Source organism: Tursiops truncatus, chromosome 8 (assembly GCF_011762595.2).
Source record: "Tursiops truncatus isolate mTurTru1 chromosome 8, mTurTru1.mat.Y, whole genome shotgun sequence".
In the NCBI taxonomy this organism is placed as follows: Eukaryota; Metazoa; Chordata; class Mammalia; order Artiodactyla; family Delphinidae; genus Tursiops; species Tursiops truncatus.
This window is the reverse complement of record NC_047041.1, coordinates 18818226-18834993: the sequence shown is the minus strand read 5'-3', so window position 1 is coordinate 18834993 and position 16768 is coordinate 18818226. Positions and strand designations below refer to the sequence as shown.

The following is a 16768-nucleotide window of genomic DNA, read 5'->3' as shown; positions in this document are numbered from 1 at the left end:
CCAGGCGAATAGTTGGTTAAGGCCACCCAGGGTCAGGCTCAAAGGCGGGTCCTGACTCCCAGTCTAATGTCCTTGCCTTTCACCACACTGCCTGCCTGGGGGAGGGGGGCGGACCTGGGGGTGCCCTCCCCCTGAGGATGGGTGGAAATGCACCCATTTTTCTGAGGGTCCTGAAACCCCTACCAGCCAATCAGGAGCTCAGCCGGTAATGGGACTAAAGACCTCGTGATTTTCACAAGGATAATCATCTCTACCAGGTCCTGTACACTTAGTATCTCTTTGGACCTCACAAAACTTTATGCGGCAGGTGTTACCACCTCTACTTTCCAGATAAGGAAAATGGAACTCAGAAAAGTTCTGTAACAAACACTCCAAGAGTCCACATAGGGAGTGGACATCTTTCAGGCCATAAGGCCACAGGTACAGCTGAGCCAGGCACTGGCTTAGACTAAAGTAGGGAAAAAAGTCAGACTGCATCCAAATGAGAGAAGGAAAATCATCATAAACCAGCTAGTGGACTAGAAGGGAGACTAGAAGGACCAGAGTGAGAGACGCCTCCAGAAAATGCACTGGGCATGTCTGCCGTCTGTGCAGGACAGCCGGGAGCCCAGGACTTATTCCTGTAAAGTTACTATGCCACAGCAAAAGCCGGGGCAACCCAAGGGGCCAGGGCAGCCGCAGAGAGATACACGTGGCAACCCAGGACCAGGAAGCACATCGTGAATCCTCACCCAGAGAGGAGGCTGGGCAGCAGGCCTGAAAGCCCCTCTGAATCTGGCAATGAGGAGGTGCAGCTGCCTCAGGTCCCATTCAAGCAGGATCAACCAGGATCAGCGTCAGCCAAGACGCCCATGAGGCTTTAGGTCACCTTAGGATACACATTTGATTTAGTCAGCTTTTGAAATGAGTTTTTCACCTTTGCTTCATAATTTTTCTTTCCAAACACATCAACCTGTATGGGCCAAGGTTGGGTTAAAATGCTTGTCCCTCTGGCTGAGCAGAGCTCCCCTAGAGGCCAGGTGAGGTAATGAAAGCCCACCTAGCCAACGTGTATTTCCCGAGCACCTACTGTTTGCCAAGTCCCGTTCCATGTTCCAGGTAGAAACCCTGAGCAGAGCAGAAACCCCTGCTCTCACAGACCTACGTTTCATAGGGAGGGAAGCAAACAGTACAGTACTGAACAAATACTATAAAGTGAATTCTGAATAATAAGGGCCTACAAGGGCGCCTGTGGGCACCTCTCTAAGGTAGTAATGAGGTATCTTTGAGCTGCAGGAGGTGAATGAACCCATCTTGTGAAGCCCTAGGGAGATGGAACAGCAAACACAAAAGCCCTGAGATAGGCGGAAGCTTGGCTTGCTGGAGGGACAGCCTGAGGTGAGTGTGATTGGCACCTGGTAAGGTGGGGCTGGGGTGTGAAATGAGAGCGAAGCAACTGGCAGGCTCATTCAGCAGGGTGAGCGCCAGGGGGACCTCACTTCTTTGCTGCGCCCTAAGCCCAACTGAGTTCTTTGCAGAGAATACCTGCTTAATAAGCCTCTGTTGAATGAACAAATAAGTGAGACAGCGCCTGGATTCATGAGTGAGGGGTGGACCCTGGGGAATGAAAGCATTGGCTGGTGGCTTTCCTGTAACAGACCTCCTCCAGCCCTCAAGCCCTCCAGGTCCATAAGTGCCCCCCAACCCCAGTGTAGTTCTCCCGGCAGGAGCCCATCACTAGAGCAGAAAGGGACAGACCAAAATGAGGATCTGCGAGTTGGGGGACCCTAAAGCTGACTTCAGCCCCTCTTCTTTACAGAAAAAGCATGTCTCTGGGATGCTGAGATCAACCCCAATATGGAAAAAAAGGAAGTTTTCATGTGAGCCACCAGCCAGACCCTCTTCCCACTAAGGATGCCTTAGAGACTCAGGGACTCCAAGGTCCTGTCACTGCCTGGAGCTTCCCCTGGGTTTACTCCCAAAGACCCAGACTGGGCACAGGGGCTTCTGGACTCCCCATGCTGGTAAGCTGGCTCTGTGGTGAGGAGGATTTCATTTTCTAAGGAGAGGTGTTTTAGGCTTTGTCTCCACTTGTCTGTTGGCAGGACTGACTGAAGAGTTCAACTGAGACTGACAAACATATGTGGGCCCCACCTGCTAGGTGCCGGGCACTGGACAAATAAAGAGCAGCCTAGAGCAGAAGACAGCCTCATAAACAGAGCACAAAAGCCCCATCAACACTGCCAGGCTGATCAATAAATGTCTGGGGCTCTGCTCCCACAGAGCCACAGAGGAGGACATCAATGAGTATTTCATTCCCTCTCTCCCACCCTTGCTTCTTGTTCTTTTGTCTGTTTTCTTACATGAACCAGAGCACAGGCATTGAAGTTTGGAATTCTGGAAGCTTGCCATTGCCAACAGGAGGACGCATTACTGAAGTGTTATGCTTGTTAATAGTACACTCCAAATCTCTGGTGATTATAAGACTGCAGGCCATTAGGAGGTCAGTTCAAGCCAAATCACTTTTCAGAGACTAATTATGATGTTTTTGAAAGAATAGAAATGCCCCATTTCCCCCAAATACTTAACTCAGGGGCAAGGGGAGGATGAAAGTGACTCAGCCTGTTTTCAAGACATTGTAGGTCCCTAAGGAGGCCTCCTGCGGCCTCAAACAGACTCCTACAAACTCAAGACCTACACAGTTTTAGAGACCCTCATTCACCTCACAAGGCCCATGGTCATCCAGTCTTGTCTCTCTGGTCCCTTACAGCTTGTGGTCTCTGAATTGCACCAACCAAGCCAGACCTCACAGACCCTGCACCCATCATATGGAAGCCTCAGATAAAGCACCCAGCCTCTTCCTCCTGGGACAAACATGGCAGTTGGTCCATGAGTTCCCCCTGGAAACCCTGGCGCACCCAGAGTTCCCCCTGGAAACTCTTTCCTCTCTCCCCTTTCTAAGCACGATAGATAGTGAACTTATCTACAGCAACTTCTCCCCATAGTTGAACTGAAGATTTCCTGATTTAAAAGTAACACATGGGGACCGGGGGAGGGGGAAGGGTAAGCTGGGACAAAGTGAGAGAGTGGTAGTGTATATATGGACATATACACACTACCAAATGTAAAATAGATAGCTAGTGGGAAGCAGTTGCATAGCACAGGGAGATCAGCTCGGTGCTTTGTGACCACCTAGAGGGGTGGGATAGGGAGGGTGGGAGGGAGGGAGACGCAAGAAGGAGGGGATATGGGGATATATGTATATATATATAACTGAGTCACTTTGTTATAAAGCAGAAACTAACACACCATTGTAAAGCAATTATACTCCAATAAAAATGTTAAAAAAAGGAACACATGCACAATTAACTCAATAATTCAACAATTATTTATTCTGTATCTACCAAGGGCATTCTTCTAGGCATTTAGAATACTGATTTGGACAAATTGGACAAATCTAATTTTGTATCATGATTCTGTTAGTCCATTTAGGCTGATGTAACAAAAATACAATAGACAGAGTGCCTGAAACAGCAAACATTTATTTCTCACAGTTCTGGAGGCTGGAATGTCCAAGATCAAGGCCTCAGCAGATATGGTGTCTGGTGAGAGCTCACCTCCTGTCATCTCACTGTGTCCTTACATGGAAGAAGAGGTAAGGGAGCTCTCTGGAGCCTCTTTTTTTGTGTGTGTGCGGTATGTGGGCCTCTCACTGTTGTGGCCTCTCCCGTTGCGGAGCACAGGCTCCGGACACACAGGCTCAGCGGCCATGGCTCACAGGCCCAGCCGCTCCACAGCATGTGGGATCTTCCCAGACTGGGGCATGAACCCGTGTCCCCTGCATTGGCAGGCGGACTCTCAACCAGTGCGCCACCAGGGAAGCCCTGGGGTCTCTTTTATAAGGGCACTAATCCCACTCATGAGGGTTCCACCCTCATGACCTAATCACCTCCCAAAGGCCCCACCTCCTAAAACCATCACACTGAGAGTTAGGATTTTAACATATGAATTAGGCAGGGCATTGAAACATGCAGTCCATAACTGATTTTTTAATTTAATATTATATCATAATCATCTTCCTCAGAATTGCCAAATTTAGCAAACAAAAATTCGGGACAACCAGTTAAAATTGAATTTTGGAGACAGATGAATAAATTTTAAGCATAAGTATTTCCCAAGTACTTCATGGGACACACTTATACTAAAAAAAAAACAATATTCATTGTGTCTCTGAAATTAAAACGTAAACTGATGTCATATTTTATCTGGCAACCCTCTGGTTAAAAACATGCAAGGCCTTTTCTGGCCTCATTTTTGCCACTGAACTCCTTCCCTTGTTCTGCTGCAAATATATCAACCTTGCACAGGTCACCTGCACCTGTCACAGCCTTGGCCCTTTTTCCACCTCCTTCCACCTAGACACTCCTCATCTGTGATTTGAGTGACTCCTTATTCACCTATTAAAAGGCCTCTGCCCACCACTCTATCTGAAATAACACTCTCCATCTCTCCCCTGACCTCATCCTGACTGGTCTTTTCATAATGTTCATCCCCACATAACATTATATATTTGTTTATTGTCTGGTTCCATCTATTAGGGTAGAAATCCCTAAGAACAAGAACTTTATCTGTTATGTTTGGTTTTTCTTTTGTTTTATTGCCATATCCCCAGTGTATAGAACAGCACCCACTGTATAAATATTTGTTAAATGAATGGATACATGTGCGTGCGTGTGTGTATCTGGTTATCAATTCTATTCTATTGAACAATTCTTGAACCATTACCATACTGATTTAATTATCGTAGCTTCATCAGTTTGCTTTTTAAAAAGTATCTGGTGGAGCTAGCCTTCTCATTCATCTTCTTTTACGCTTCTTTTCCTTGGTTATTTTCAACTGATTATTCTTCCATCTAAATTTAGAGGCATAAAGATGGCAAACAGTTATAGAGCATATACTCTGTGCCAGGCATATTCTAAGCATTTTCCATGCATTAACTCATATACTTTAACTCTCAACTAAACTATGAGACAGACACTATACTTACCCCCACTTTCCAGATGAGGTAACTGAGGCTAAGTAACTTCGTCAAGGTCACATGGCTAGCAGGTGCCAGAGCGGATATTTGAACCCAATCTGGCTGCAGAGGGCATCCCCCGAACCACCATTCTATGCTGCCATAACAAGTCACCACAAACTCAGCAGCTGTAAAACAATACACATTTATTATCTCACAGTTCCACGGATCAAGAGGCGAGGGTACAGCTTAGCTGGATCCTCTGCTCAGGTCCCAGAGGCTGAAATCACAGTGTCAGTGAAACTACACTTCTCCTCTGAGGCACGGGTCCTTTTCCAGGTTCCCTGGTTCCGTGGCCTGTGTTCCCTCAGCTGCTTACAGCATAGCAGCTTGCTGTTTCTTCCTCGAAGCCAGCGGGAGCCCATCTTCCCTCAACTTCCTCTCCTGCCAATCGCCAGAGAAAACTCTCCACTTTTCAAGGGCTCCCTGATTGGGTCTGGCCACTCAAATAATCTCTGTGTCTTAAGGCCAACTGACTTGGGACTTTATTTACATCTGCAAAGTCCCTTCACAGCAGCAGCTAGGTTAGTGTTTGATTGAGTTATCAGGGGAAGGGATCTCGAGGGAGCCATGTTTAGAATTCTGCCTACCACACAGTCTTTTCTTTGGCTGAGTCAGGTCTTAGTTGTGGCATGCGGGATATTCATTGAGGCACGTGGGATGTTTCATTGCGACGTGCAGGCTTCTCTCTAGTTGTGGCATGCAGGCTCTAGAGTACACGACCTCAGTAGTTGTGACGCGCGGGCTTAGTTGCTCCGCTGCATGGGGAATATTACTTCCCCGACCAGGGATCGAACCCACATCCCCTGCATTGGAAGGCGGATTCTAAACCACTGGACCACCAGGGAAGTCCCCTACACAGTCTTTTAATGCATATTTGGTTACTATTTAGGTACTGTTAAGTCCAACAGATCAGGAAACAACTGTCATGGAAAAGATGTTTTGTGATATTCAGAGATCTCAGGGCAAAGGAGGGCCATGTAGGCAAGCCTTGGCATCAGTCAGGAAGCAGAGAGAGTGGGGGAAACTAAGGGCAAGAGCTTTTATTGTGATTTCCATGGGAGGGATCAGGCAAGGCAGGGTAAGCAGGCTTAGGATTGGCTAGTTTGAATAATTTCAGTAGGCTCCGGGATCTAGGGGCTGTACCTAGTTGTCTGGTGCCTGGCCCTGGGGTGATTAAGGCAGGGAGTTAGAGACCCGGAGTGTGAGAGCCCAATAAAGGAGGTGAGGGGCTTGTGAGCTCTGGATTGGTTGGTTTGCATCTGAAAGACACACTCCAGGGCAAACTCTAGGAACTGGCTAACCTTTCAAGGCACTCCCTCCTGGGTCAGCAAGGCCTCAGATGTCAAATCATCAGAATACAGAAAATAAGAGACCTGGTTAGCACACACAGCTGCCTCATTTGGTCAAGTCCTCCACTCCTTCCCCCCATCCCTCCCCTCCGAAGAAGAAAACAGCTCTATCTTTGTGTGTGCCAGACACAATTGTTATTGCTTAGCATGTAATTCTCTTTTAATTTTTTTTGGACTATAGCTAATTTACAATGTTGTGTTAGCTGCAGGTGTACAGCAAAGTGAATCAGTTATTCATATACATACATCCATTCTTTTTTTTTTTTTTTTTTAAGATTCTTTTCCCAAATAGGCCATTACAGAGTACTGAGTAGAGTTCCCGGTCTATACAGCAGGTTTTTACTAGTTATCTATTTTATGTATAGTAGTGTGTATATGTCAATCCCAACTCTGTCCTTTTGATTGACAATGTTTCAAACTTGCATGGCAATTTAGGAAGAATGACTCCTTTGGGACAGTCTTTCCACCCAGGAACATGGTATATATACCTCTCCATTTATTCAAGTCTTCTTTTGTGACTCTCAGTAAAGTTTTGCACTTTTCTTTATATAAATTCTCACCTTTTGTTGTGGTTATTTCAGATATTTTGGGAGTCTTATTGTATAATAAATGGGATTTTCCCCTATATTTTCTAACTAGTTGTTACTGATATATAGGAACTGCATTGTTTTTACAGCTTTATTGAGATCCAATAAACTGCACATTTTTTTTTCGTGGTGCGCGGGCCTCTCACTATTGCAGCCTCTCCCGTTGCGGAGCACAGGCTCCGGACGCGCAGGCTCAGCGGCCATGGCTCACGGGCCCAGCCGCTCCGCGGCACGTGGGATACTCCCGGATCGGAGCACGAACCCGCGTCCTCCGCATCGGCAGGCGGACTCTCAACAACTGCACCACCAGGGAAGCCCTAAACTGCACATTTTTAAGGTGATATTTGATGTATTTGACATGTGTTACACCCATGAAACCATCACCACAATTAAGGCAGTGAACATATCCATCACCCTCCCAAACTCCCTCGTGCCCTTTTGTAATCTCCCCCTGCTAACCCTTCCACCCCATTTCTAGGCAACCATCGATCTGCTTTCTGACACTAGCGATTTTTGTATTGCATTGTGTTTTCAGCTACTAAATAGTTAAAACTTTTCATAGTTTTTCAAGTTATTCCTTTGAGTTTTCTAGTAGAAAAGCAGATCATCAATATATAATAACACCTTTATTTCTCCTTTCCACACTTATATGACCTAATCCTATTTCATACATAATAAATCATCAAGAATTTCCAGAACAATGCGACATCCCATCAGCCGATTCTTGTGTCATCCCTTATTCTAGCCAGAATGACTATAGTGCTTGGATCATTATTTTAAGGGAATATCAGCTATTATCCAGAACCAGGCTTTAAAACACAGAGAACAGCTCTGTGATTAGGTAGCATCCTCTTCTTAAACCTGGATCTGTCCACTCACCAGCCCTTTCTCCTGTCTTGTCACTTCCAGTCCACTTTAGTCACTCCTTCCTCTGTATCTTGTACATATGTTTATTACGGCATCTCTCATACTAGAGTATAATTTATTTTTACCTGTTTTCCTTCATGACCAGACTGTGAATTAAAGCAGAAATTGTGTCTTTTCCATCTTTTGGGGCAAAACACCTCCCACATACTAGATTCTTCATAAAGGCTTATTAAATTGAATTGAAATACAGTAATATTTACCTAAAAGCATGGCTCCCAAACCTGGATACACATTAGAATCACCTTAGTAGATTAGTGGGGCGAGAGAGGCAGTGAGGAAGCAAAAAGCTATATTTTTAAACAGATTTTTAAAATTAGTAAAAGACTTTAAAAAAAAAAAAAAGGATACATTCTCCCATGTCCCGCCCATCTCAGACCCCATAAATTAGAATCTCTGGTCCTGGAAGCCTGAAATTTGTTTTTGTTTTTGGTTTCTTTGTGGGTTTTTTTTTTTTTTTCAGCCTCACAGCTTACGGAATCTTAGTTCCCCGACCAGAGCTTGAACCCGCACCCTTGGCAGTGAAAGCATGGAGTCCTAATCACTGGACCACCAGGGAATTCCCTGGAATTCATATTTTTAATAAGCTTCCAGGTGACTATTATCCAGCCAGCCTCACATGGGGTGATGATCAGTTTGGAGACTCCTTGCCTGTAAGCAACAAAGACAAGCTGGAGCGAAGCCCTTTTGTATTATAAAATGTTGGTGCTAAAGAAATTCTGAAAATCTATTCCACAACTACATTTTTTCAGCGGGTGAAACATCTGAAAGGTACATTGCTTTGCCCAAAGCACTTTAGATCACCCTGGTGAGTCTCAGACAAGAGCTGGGACACAGAGGATCCGTTTCCACCTGACACCTTGCCCCCCTGGAACTCCACGCCAGCCTGGCAGAGAAGAATGTCTCAGAATGTTGAAGAAATCCTAATCATCCCAGGCCCAGCCAAAAGCAGCAGGGATAACAGGGCAACATGTTGAGAGCTGTTACTCTGGGAGGAATATGATGACTATAAATCAAACAGAATTTTTCAGCAAAATGCTTGAATCTGAATTCTGAAATAATTCAAACCCTTCAGAAAATTATAGACACACATGAAGCCAGACAACAGGCGATAATTCTCCAGGCCACTTCTGACAGATGCATCATTTATAAGATGGGAAATACATTTTTATGCATTTCTTTCTTTATAGATATGCAATAAAAACCCCAAGGCAAAGCAGCCCCTAACATTCAGTTGCAGACACCAGTAGGCTCATGTCACATACTGACTCACTTCCCTGGGTCCTGTCCTGGGCGGAAGCCTTCCAGACCTGACCCCCACAGGGAATATTCCCACTAGGAGAGATGGTTAGCACACACAGCTGCCTCTAGGAGGCAGAGGCCCTCAGGACAGGAGAAGTTGTTAGATCATCTGGCATGGGCTCTTTTCTTACAGAGAGGAAGAGCAAAGCTTAGAGAGAGAAAGTGATCTGCTGGCCACCCCCAGCAAGATGAGATGAAGGCGGTCTTGGGCTCTAGGTAGTTCCTTTGCCACCTCGAAGATTGCATGCTAAATTCTGTACACTTTACCCCTGGGGGAACGGTCTTTGGGTTTCATCAGGTTTGCAAAGGGGCCCATGACCCTCAGAATGTCCCTTGCCAGAGGTGTCTGACTCCCCACCACCTCTTGAACCCCTCCTCTCTCACTGCCTCTGCCCAGCCTCCCTCACATATAATCCCCATTCTTGCAACGTCCTTCCATGGGTCATGCTGGCTCCGCGCTGCTACCAGAGGGCTCTTTCTAAAATGCAAACCTACCCACATGGTTGCCCTGCCTATAGACCCGCAGTGATTCCCAAGGGAACCACTGTTTCCTAGGATAAAAACCTAAATGGAGGGTATCACAAGGGTCCTCTTTAGGCTGGCCCTTTTCTGTCGCTCTAGTCTCATAACTCACTCTTCTTTTGCTGCTTTTCGCACCCACAGTGAGGACTGGGGCCTCAGCAGGGGATTTGAACACAGCTATTTGGCATCAAAGCCCGTGGTCTCTGGCTGACAGAAGTGTGTCCTGTACCAGTAAGGAAGGCCCTTTCATCTGTATATCTTATATACTCCCTTGGGTGCTTTCTTTAACCCACCTGGGACCCACCCACTCTAGCCATATATACGCACACCCTCTAGAAATGGGAGTGTGATGGGATTCATTCTAGTACTTAGAATTCGACTATCACTTATTAAGTGCCAATTTTGCCCCAGCCAATGTGCCACATGCTTAGATATAAGCGGGAATAAAACACAGCTGCCAATTATTAGCCATCAGGGAAATGCAAAGCAAGACACAATGAAATGCTGTTCACACCCACTAGGACGGCTATAATAAAAAGACGGGACATAGCAAGTACTGGTGAGAGTGTAGGGAAACTGGAACCTTCATACATTGCTGTGAGAATGTGAAATAGAGCTGCTGCTTTGGAAAACATCTGACAGTCCCGCAAATGATTAAACAGAGTTACCACATGACCCAGCAGTCCCACTCCTAGATGTCTACCCAAGAAAATGAAAACAGATGTCCACACAAACACTTGTATGTGAACAATCATCGCATCATTATTCCTAATAACCAAAAAGTAGAAACAACCCAAATGTCCAACAACTGATGAATAGATAAATAGATGTGGTATATTCACACAATGGAATATTATTCAGCAATGAAAAGGGAATTAAGGTGTTTTTTTTCTTTATGCTGAGGGTAGGAGTTTAGTAATTTATTTATTTATTTTTGCTGTGTTGGGTCTTCGTTTCTGTGCAAGGGCTTCCTCTAGTTGTGGCAAGCGTGGACCACTCTTCATTGCAGTGCGCGGGCCTCTGACTATCGCGGCCTCTCTTGTTATGGAGCACAGGCTCCAGATGCGCAGGCTCAGTAGTTGTGGCTCACGGGCCTAGTTGCTGCATGGCATATGGGATCCTCCCAGACCAGGTCTCGAACCCGTGTCCCTGCATTAGCAGGCAGATTCTCAACCACTGCACCACCAGGGAAGCCCCGGGAATGAAGTATTGACACATGTTACAACATGAACGGACCTCGAAAACATTATGCTAAGTGAAAAAAGCCAGACACAAAATGTCACATATTATATGGTTCCATTAATATCAAATGTCCAGAATAGACAAATCTGTAGAGACAGGAAGGGGATTAATTTGGTCCAAGGCTGTGGCTTCAGGGTGGGAGTAAGGTTTTGGGGCGGAAGTGGGGAGCAGCTAACGGGTATGGGCTTGCTTTGGAGGGTGATGATAGTGTTCTAAAAGAGATTATGATGATAGTTGCACGACTGTAAATATACTAAAAATCACTGAACTGTACATTTTAAATGGGTCAATTGATGGCATGTTATGATATCTCAATAAAGCGGTTAGCAAACCAACGACAAAACACAGCCCCTACTCTCAATGAGCCTATAGTCTGGTCAGCCTCTAGGGTGACCAACTTGTCTTGGTTTGCCCGGGACTTTCCCAGTTTTAGGACCCAAAGTCCCACATCCAGGGAAACCCCTCAATCACAGACAAACCAGGACAACAGACAGATCACCCTACTGGAATCCCCACCCACCGCAGCAGGGACTGCACGTGCATAAAAAGGGCAACTTCCCCATCGGCAGGCCTGGGGCTCCAAAGTCAGATGTAGAAATGACGCCTACAGGAGGGAGGTGGGAGGCTGAGCAGGGAATCCTCTGGGGTGGAGGCGGGGGTGGGGGGAGGGTGACTCCTCACAGACCTGGGCTGGCAAAGCTGACCCGACAGGAGATCAGACACTCAGAGTGAGCTTCTGGCCAGCTAGTCAAGGCCACCTCACCCCAGCCCCATTCCCCCTTGGGAGCTGGCGTAACTGAGGGTGCAGGGCAGCTGGTCCACACTCCTAATTTTTTAAGCTCACACGGTGATTTTAATCCCACTCTCTGCTCTGTCATGCCCTCAGCCCTTCCTGTGAGAACTCCCCACCTGCCCAAGGCGCTGCCCACACCTCTCTGCGCCTCCAAGTGGCTCAGCTAAGTGGCCAGGGTGGAAAGCTTTCCAGAGAGCAGATCTGGGAGGCTTAATGATGTTTGGTCTTTCTAAAGCACTTGTAATCATCTCTCATTTTTATGATCCAATTTCAAACATGGCAAATAGTCCAGCCTAGCCTGCGTGGCTCTAATTGCTGCTGAAGCCTGACAAAGAGGGACAAGGGGATAATCTCACCAGCCGGGAGACAGAGCGCTGACCAGGGGTCAAGGTGTCCACGCCTGGGACCATTTCTCCAAGGGCAGTCTGCTCTGCTGTCACTCTTCAGCAATCAGACTATCTTCCCAATTAACCTCACGTTGTCTTGCTACAGCTGTAGGTAATTCCCTCTAAATAGGTTCTGATACCACTTTGAATAGTGGGTATTCAAAGTGTATTGTAAACAAGAAATGATAATAGGCATTTTAAAAATAGTTCACAGTTTAGTCTCCATGTACAATATCCAGAATTATTTTATAACATAAGTCAGAGCATGTCACATCCCTGCTCAAAACCCTCCTTTGACTTCCTACTCCTTGTAGAATAGAATCCTGAGTCTCTCCATGGCCCCAGGGCCCTAAATGATTCTTGCCCTGCCTGCTCCCTCAACCTCAAGTCTGAGCACGCCCCCTGCCACTCCTCCCCCACTTCATCCCCCCACCCCCCCACCTCAGCCTCAGCTCTAGGCACCCTGGCCCACAGGCTCTGCTTTGAACACCAAGCAGGCTCTTGCTTCCTGGCCTTTGCACGTGCTGTTGCTTTGACCCAGAATATTGTTCTCCCAAATATCCCCATGTCTCTCTCCCTCACTTCCTTCAGGTCTTTTCCAAATGTCACCTCCCTAAAGAGGACTTCCATCCTATTAAATAAAATGTCACCTTTCCATCACTATTCCTTTACCCTGCTTTATTTTTCTTCATTGCATTCATCACTATATCAAATATTTGTTTGCTTATTTGTCTACTTCCCTCCAATAGGACATAAGGTCCACGAGAGAAGAGACGCTCTTTTGTTTACTGCTGTATTCCCAGAACCTAGAATAATGCCTGGTATATAACAAGTGCTCATATAATACTTATTAAATGACCACTGCTATTCACTCTCCTTTATGAGGTGGTACTCAATATCTCCATTTCACAGATGAGGAAACTGAGGCGCAGAAAGATTATGTTGCTCATCCGAAGTCATGCAACTAGTGAGTGGCAGGTATGGAATGTGAACCGAAATCTCTCTGGAGCCAAACTCTATGTTCTCTCAATTATACCACGTTGCCTCACTTCTGAAACACAGCCCTTTGTGGAACTGCGTGGGCAGGGAGCTTAAAAAGGGAAGAGGCTCCTCAGAGAAATAAGGAACCTGCCGCCCTCCTTCTCCACCTCCGGTTCTCAGCTGATGTTTTGTGACATTGAAGCTGGAGCAATACCAGCTAGAAACATTTATTGATTCCAAAGCCAAGCAGGCTCGAAGCTCAGTGTTAAGGCAATCCCATCCTAGAACTGAAGTTGCTGGTGTCAAGAAAAAGTTACAGCAAATCTCAAGGTGGGTGACGGCAGTTATACCATTCAGGGCTTAAATCCTTCTGGGGAGAAGGCTGGAAAGTCATGGGGAAATGAATAAACCATTAGTATAAAGTCCACAACCAAAGTCAATTCATGGCCTAATATAAAACTTCAAAGATGTTCAGAAAATCAATCGGCTATTTCTTATTACACAGAGCAGTGAACATTGTGGTGGTGTTTCCCAGAAGATTAAGAACATCAGGAGTATAAAGATCTCAGAGTTCAATAAGCCCAGAAATTTGCAAACTGTTTCTATAAAGTGTCAGATAATAACCATTTTAGGCTTGCGAGCTATACCATCTCTGTAACCACTCAACTCTGCTGTTGTAGCCCAAAAGCGGCCACAGACAATATGTAAACAAGTGAGCATGGCTGTGTTCCAATAAAACTTTATTTACAAAACAGGTGGTGGGCCATAGGGGCCCACGAGCTGTAGTTTGCCAACCACTACTCTAGACCAATGTGCTTCTGTGACAAATGAAAAAACTAAAAGATGGAGAGATGAAGTGACTGTCACAGCCAGTTACGAAAGAGGGAAAAGGGTTAGAAAGTCATTTAACAAATGTTTATTGAGCGTGTATTACACATCAGGCTATTTTAAATACAAGAGAGACAAAGATAAAGAAAACAGAAGCAATTCCTGCTCTCCCTGACCTCACATGCCAAAACAGGCAGCAAACAGCAAGACAAATAAATCAAAGAGATCAGGTTGGACAGCAATAAGTTCTATGGATGCAGTGGAAACAAGATAATGTATGAAGCGGCAACTTTAGGCATGGGAATAGGTAAAGGGGGGGCAATTAAATTGGTTGTCAAGGAAGACAGCTCCATGCCCATGTGCCCATGCAAAGATCACATCTTTACATATACACTCATTGAATCTTCTTAGCCCTGTTATTCCAGATGGGAAAACTGAGGCTAACAGCTGAGAAACTTGCCCATGGAGGAGCCCAGAAGGATCTGTAAGCCAGTCCTGTCTGGCTCCAAAGGTTGGACACTTCCTTTCACAGCCATGTTTCTCTGCCATTTCACAGTAAGATGACTTAGGAATCCCCTCAGGAATTTAAAGCATCTCAGTCTCACAAGCTTGGTTTGGGGCCCGAATGTGTATTAAAATACAGATTAAATTTTAATGAGGTATTACGGCATCAAAAACTGCTTTGATGACCTGATGCTTGAAATTACCACATTTTGCACTTTAAAAATTAAACTGGCTTTTTAAAAAATTTTTCATATTTTCCTAAGCAAGGTAGGAGAGAAGGTTTCAGGATGCTACCTTGAAGCATCTCTCTGCAAACAAAACCTTCATGAATAATATTTATTCCCCAAAAATGAAAAGCCAAAATGAAATGCATTTTTCTTTTCTTTTTAATATTGGTTTTTGAAGTACCAGAGAAGTCTCAAAGTGCTCTCAGAATTTTGATTAGCCAAATGTAGCTTGCTGATTTGATCAAGGTGATCATGGGGCAAATCATTCTCGTCGTCCTTTTCAAGCGTTCCTTATGCTTCCTACCTTCAACTAGCGGGTCCATTAGGAGTGAAAGCTAAACGAAATATGACTCGTGGTGGGAACGGTTTCCACGATGTGGAGTGCTCACGCCCACCAGAGCCCCACTGCATACGCTCTTCCATATACACCCTGCATTCCAACTGTTCCTTTTAGAGGCAAAAGAAGGTTTAAATAATCACTCTGTTCCTCGACTGTTTTGAGCCAGAAATGGAGACAGAGACCTTGGATGGGAATGCCCAGCCCCACCGCGCAGGCGCAGGACCCGAGAGATGAAAGTGAGGCTCCTGGGGGGCGGGGAGAGGGGGGTGCAGATCAGAAGGAGGCAGTTCAGGCACTTGCACAATCCTGGGGGAGGAGAGGGAGGCTTCCTTCTGTTTTGCACCCTGGCTGCCTCACTGGCCTCCCCCGGGCATGCACCGGAACACACACACACACACACATACACACACGCACACACTGCAACTCAACTTCTCCAAGAATCAGCGGTCAGGAAACGCTGCACCTCACCTTACTAGATCCTAAAACCTCCCCAAACTAACCTGCATTAACATAATGGGCCTGGGTGGGGGTTTGTGCCAACAGGCAGCGCCGCTTGGCTTGTGTTTGCTTGTGCTTGTCACCTCCATCTGTTTCTCTCTCAGTTGGGTCTAAAGTATGTTTTTTTTGGGTTTTTTTGTTTGTTTGTTTTTGTTTTTTGCTGTACGCGGGCCTCTCACCGTCGTGGTCTCTCCCGCTGCAGAACACAGGCTCCGGACGCGCAGGCTCAGCGGCCATGGCTCACGGGCCCAGCCGCTCCGCGGCATGTGGGATCCTCCTGGAACGGGGCACGAACCCGCGTCCCCTGCATCGGCAGGTGGACTCTCAACCCCTGCGCCACCAGGGAAGCCCTAAAGGTATGTTTTTTATGATACCTTGGGTTATAACAAAAAAAACTTTTTTTCATGAATTTTTTTTTTCTTTCTTCTTTCAGAAAGAAAAGGACTTTGGGAGGAAAACTCGAAACAACAGGCACTGGGGACCTCAAGCAAGTTACTTCTCTGTGCCTTAGTTACTTCATCTGTGAGGCATGATGATAATAGTATCCACCTCATAGGTTCAGAGTTAAGTGTGTTAACACACGTGCTTGGCCACTGGACTGTGCTGCAATTACTAAAATCAGGCAGTGGCCCACTCTGTTGATCTGAATCAAAACAAAAGTTGAAAAAACAGGATCTCAGTTAAGAGAACTGTAGGAATATGAAATGAGACAGTTTCATATTTACTTAAAATTTTTCCATGCTAAGTATTTTTATGCATATGTTTTATTTTTATTACATGACCATTTCGTTATGGTGCCTTTACTTGTTGCTTTATTTCATTTATTTATTTATTTATTTATTTATTTATTGGATACATCAGGTCCCAGTTGCCGCACATAGGATCTTTCGTTGTGCCGCATAGGCTCTTCGCTGTGGTGCATGGGTTCCTCTCTAGTTGTGGCACGTGGGCTCCAGAGCACACGGGCTGAGCAGTTGCAGTTCATGGGCTCACTAGCCATGGCGCGCAGGCTCCAGAGTGCGTGGGTTCTGTATTTGCAGCACATGGGCTCTCTAGTTGTGGCACGGGGGCTCAGTAGTTGTGGCATGCGGGCTTAGTTGGCCCACAGCATGTGGGATCTTAGTTCCCCAACCAGGGATTGAACCAGCATCCCCTGCATTGTAAGACGGATTCTCAACCACTGGACCACCAGGGAAGTCCCACTTGTTGCTTTATGATTTAGATTT

General features: G+C 45.9%; 1 long non-coding RNA gene across 1 annotated transcript; it reads left to right on the top strand.

Annotated features, from left to right (window-relative positions):
• Positions 1 to 15524: 15524 nt before the first annotated feature.
• On the top strand, positions 15525 to 16451 carry LOC141279246 (uncharacterized). Its single transcript, XR_012333217.1, has 3 exons — positions 15525 to 15657; positions 15745 to 15898; positions 15976 to 16451. It is a non-coding gene; the product is annotated as an uncharacterized lncRNA (long non-coding RNA).
• Positions 16452 to 16768: the final 317 nt, after the last annotated feature.